At 35.7% G+C, this 4,987-nt stretch overlaps 1 long non-coding RNA gene across 1 annotated transcript; it reads right to left on the reverse strand.

Moving 5' to 3' along the window:
• Nucleotides 1-970: 970 nt before the first annotated feature.
• Nucleotides 971-4,422, reverse strand: LOC144421023 (uncharacterized). Its single transcript, XR_013474879.1, has 3 exons — nucleotides 4,023-4,422; nucleotides 3,448-3,531; nucleotides 971-3,152 (listed from the first exon to the last, which is right to left on the reverse strand). It is a non-coding gene; the product is annotated as an uncharacterized LOC144421023 (long non-coding RNA).
• Between the last annotated feature and the right edge of the window lie 565 nt (nucleotides 4,423-4,987).

The raw sequence follows: 4,987 nt of genomic DNA on the forward strand, positions 1-4,987 counted from the left end.
ATACCACTCTCGCCGCCGCACCTCTGATTACCCTGTGTGGGTTTGAATCACGTGGGGGATAATTATATATGTGAGAGAGGATTACTGGAATCCTCGCCGCCGTAGAGTGTAACCGCTGGTCGGCTGCGGCTTCGTCTGCTTATAGTCCATGCATCTGAAAAAAAAAAAAACTGGACAACTAATCCTAAACTCGACATGGATTGTTAGCCGGATGAGAGGGTTTCTGCAATGCCGATATCAATTTGTTTGACTATCACAATACTTATACCAACATACTTAATCGCCAATCTGTGATTTTCAAACTTATATATTTTAAATGTTTCTTAAATATACCACAACCGTAGTAGTATATATTTACGGTTCAACGTATTAGTTTTTATTTACGGTTGAACAATATTGATATTAATATTTATATTATATTATATATATATATATATAACTCTATTACGGTAGTTAAACGGACCTGCCATAATTGCAGTACTTAAGCGGACGTCGTTCCTGTGTCCGTATCATTGTTTTTAAATACGTGCTTGGAGAGCGCGAGAGCCGTTGACAACTACGGAGAAAAAGAGTCAACACAATCCTCTCGATAAAAGATATAGAATTTTTGTCCGCTTAATTCGTCCACTTAATTCAGACCACCAAATGTTTTAGCCTATTTCGGCACTAAGCCGGACCCCTCTTATATGTCGCCCTGGATGTCTACATAAATGATGTTGCTTTTATTTTAATACGCATTTTAAAGCGCATGACCTCGCTTCAATTTCCGATGGATTCGAACCATTTAGCAATATTTATCACAAAAAATAGCATTTCTTTTTCAATGTTCCGTCTTTCGTGCAAGGGAGATGCACTGTGTTTGGTGTTGGAAATATTCTTCTATATCAAAAAATACTCAAAATGCAACGTGAAGGTAGACAAATCGAAACAAATTGATCCAAACGTGTTATATATTTGAAACTGAGAAAAACACAGAGCATATCACAAATGTTCGCCTATTCCAACCCTATGGTGCAACATATAGATTAAACAGATGCTATGTTGTGAGTGTCAAGATATCAATACCAAGTCAAAATTATGGAATTCCATTAATATTGATAAACATTACATAAAATATATCTCAAATGTCAACTTATCCACCTAAGGGTGGCATACAACAATTGAAAAAAAAATTCTTAAATCATATTGAGAAACATCACACAAAATATATCTCAAATGTCCACCTATCCGGCCACCTAAGTGTGGCATAAAAGAATTGAAATGAAAATTCTGAAATCATATTGATAAACATTACACAAAATATATCTTAAATGTCAACTTATCCGACCATCTAAGGGTGGCATACAACAATTGAAAAAAAAAATCTTAAATAATATTGAGAAACATCACACAAAATATATCTCAAATGTCCACCTATTCGGCCACCTAAGTGTGGCATTAAACATTAAAATGAAAATTCTGAAATCATATTGAGAACATTACACGAAGTATATCTCGAATGTCCACCTATTCGGCCACCTAAGTGTGGAATAAAACAATCAAAATGAAAACTCTTGAAATCATATTGAGAAACATTACACAAAGTATATCTCAAATGTCCACCTATCCGGCCACCTAAGTGTGGCATGAAATATTAAAATGAAAATTCCGAAAACGTAATGAGAAACATTACACAAAGTATATCTTAAATGTCCACCTATTCGGCCAACTAAGTGTGGCATACAAGAATTAAAATGAAAATTCTGAAATCATATTGAGAAACATTACAAAAAGTACATCTTAAATGTCCACCTATCCGGCCACCTAAGTGTGGCATACAAGAATTTAAATGAAAATTCTGAAATCATATTGAGAAACATTACACAAAGTATATCTCAAATGTCCACCTATCCGACCACCTAAGTGTGGCATAAAACAATCACAATGAAAACTCTGAAATCATATTGAGAAACATTACACAAAGTATATCTCAAATGTCCACCTATCCGACCACCTAAGTGGGGCATACAAAAATTGAAATGAAAATTCTGAAATAATATTGAGAAACATTACACAAAATATATATCTCAAATGTCCGCATATCTGACCACCTAAGTGTGGCATACAACTATTGAAACAAAATTCTGGAATCGTCTTAGAAAATCTTAAACAAAATAGATCTCACACACTTAAGTGTGTGAAATTTAACTGAAATACGAAATTTCGAATACTAATCATATTTCGATGTTGTGGAAAATTGCTCAAAATTTATCTCTAATGTTCACCTATCCGATAACTTGAGAGTGACAAATATTATAAACCAAAATTTTGAAACCGTATTGAAAAACAAAACAGAAAACTAATCGCAAATCGTCATCTACTACTCAGCTACGTAAGTGTGTCATGTAAATGCAAAATGATATTTTGGAATGGCAATAATATTGAGAAGCATTCAAAAAAAATTTCAACCATTCGACCATTTCAGAAGGTATATAATTAAAACACGAAATTCTGAATAAAATATCGAGAAACATTATACACAACATATCTCAAATGTTCAATAAAGTGACGTTTTCAGTGGGGCCTATAAATGCGAAACGAAATTTTGCCATGTCAACTAAAATGAGAAACATTACACCAAATATACCTCAAATGTCTACCTATCAGGGCGCCTAATTATAGCAGTGATTGATTATACAGTCAACTATACAAGCGATCAAAATGAAATTATTGAACCTCAATATCAATTTAGAATCTTTGCACAATTTATTTAAAATTTTTGCACCAACTCGGAAAATAAAAACATGATTGTTATTTTGAATTTATAATTAAATAGTAAAAATGTATGCCAAGTATGTATACGAATGTGGATATGCTCACTAGGTTAAGTTGTTGAGGAGAGACAAGATTATGCTCACTGCCGGTTCATCTTTATGAATTATACAGAGATGTCTTAAAGCTTTACAATAAACTTCTCGCAAGATATACCAATCTGTGCAATTATTTTTCTTTTCGTCGTTTCTTTTCTGGTTCGCGTTTGTTTAGAAGCTTTTTTTTAATTGATTTACAGCCTTTTTCTTTTCCATATATATGGTTTTCTTTGAAATCACCTAAATTGCTTATTGAAAGTGATTCTGAAGATGGTGCGGTATAGTCTGTTGACTTATCTGAAACTTTGGTCAAAAATTCATGCATAAGTCACAAAACATCATCACAGTGTTTTAGTACAATTCAGAATTATGCTACTCTTGATTGATCGAACAAACGAAATGTTTGAAATGGATAATTGCATTATTACTCAAATAAACCAGAGTTTCTAAACGTTGCACTACAATTATTCGTAGATAGCTGCGCTATTTGTGATGGGCTGCAAATGATATTATGATTTGGTTTATTACCATTCATTGGTATCAATTTACGATACTGTATTTAATAAAAAAAACTAGCATAGCAAACTCATTTAGTCACCTCCTGGCACAGCTTTCCCCGAATCACTACCCGCATTTCCGTCTGCCAAGTTCTGAAATGTAGGCCATCTCGTTGGAGAGTCACCTACATGTGAACAAAAAATACAGCCCGGTGAATAACTAGATGAAGATGGTAAAATAACACAGGGACATGTGCCAAATCACAAAACAAAATTGCTAGCAATGCAATTCTTCAAAACTGTTTTCCGAAGATGAAATATTCTAATCTAATATGAAGCGGTGTATTAGATATTTTTATTTACACCAAGCTATACAAACGTCAACTACTCGCTTCTCGTATATCCTTCTGTTTCGACAAAAAATTGAATTCATTGAATTTCCACAATCTTCGTTTGTATTTTCATCTGGATTTAGAAATCCCTCTGAATTACACACTCTGACACTCTTACAAACGCAAACCCAGTCGTAGCATTATTTTGATGGTCAGATCAGAACTACGACCAGTAAAAGCATAACAGTATCAGTAGTCTATATTTTGATAATCTGGATTACGTGAAAAATCTCAACACCAAAAATATAGCAACCCTAATATTGAAAATCGTTATGACTAATCACCTTATCCGATGAGTGATGATTTCCAGCAGCATTCCTCGGTGACGTTGAAATCCTTGCTTATTATGACTCGACTTCAACTCACTGGGTAACTGATAACACCTGACACAAAAGACTTGGATAGCTTCTCCAAACACAACTGTTCTATTTTATCTAAATTTCGGCAATCACGCTCATGAAGATCCCAATCCCCTCACGGCGCCCAGGTTACTTGCGAACAAAACGGCAAACGTGGTAAAGTTCTCGGCGAACCCGACAGTTTTACTATTGCGACACAAAGCCTCTTTAGTACGGAGTTGTAAATTGAGGTCCTTTTCAGTTTATTGAGCCAATGAGCATATATACAATGAGTGGAAACTTGCAAAGATTTGCTCATTTTGGTATTGTTCCCTGCATTTTTACGTCGTCCAGCTAAATGGTTGAGGAGGGTTGGTAGCATAAAAGTCATATTGGGGATGGCAAAATAGGGATGGCGAAATACGGTCGAAAGGTGGCAGATTAGGGATGACGAAATAGGGACGAAAAGACAAATTGGGGATGGCAAAATGCGGTCGAAGCGTGGCAGATTAGGGATGGCGAAATACGGTCGAATGGTGGCAGATTAGGGATGGCAAAATGCGGTCGAAGCGTGGTGGCAGATTAGGGATGGCAAAATGCGGTCGATGGCTGTCAGTTTTTGCCAAATCGACTGTCATAATGCGCTGTTTAGTATACAGATAACAATAAACAATTGCCTCAAAATTACAAAGAAATATGGCCAAAGTGTTTAGATTTGGGGCTGATGAAATGGATTAGTACCTGTCAAATTCGGGCTTGGAAAACACAGTCGATGAGTGTCAAAATGGGATGGCGAAATGGGGTCGAAGCGTGGCAGATTAGGGATGGCGAAATGCGGTCGAAGCGTGGCAGATTAGGGATGGCAAAATGCGGTCGAAGCGTGGTGGCAGATTAGGGATGGCAAAATGCGG

This window comes from Styela clava, chromosome 3 (genome assembly GCF_964204865.1).
Source record: "Styela clava chromosome 3, kaStyClav1.hap1.2, whole genome shotgun sequence".
Classification (NCBI taxonomy): domain Eukaryota; kingdom Metazoa; phylum Chordata; class Ascidiacea; order Stolidobranchia; family Styelidae; genus Styela; species Styela clava.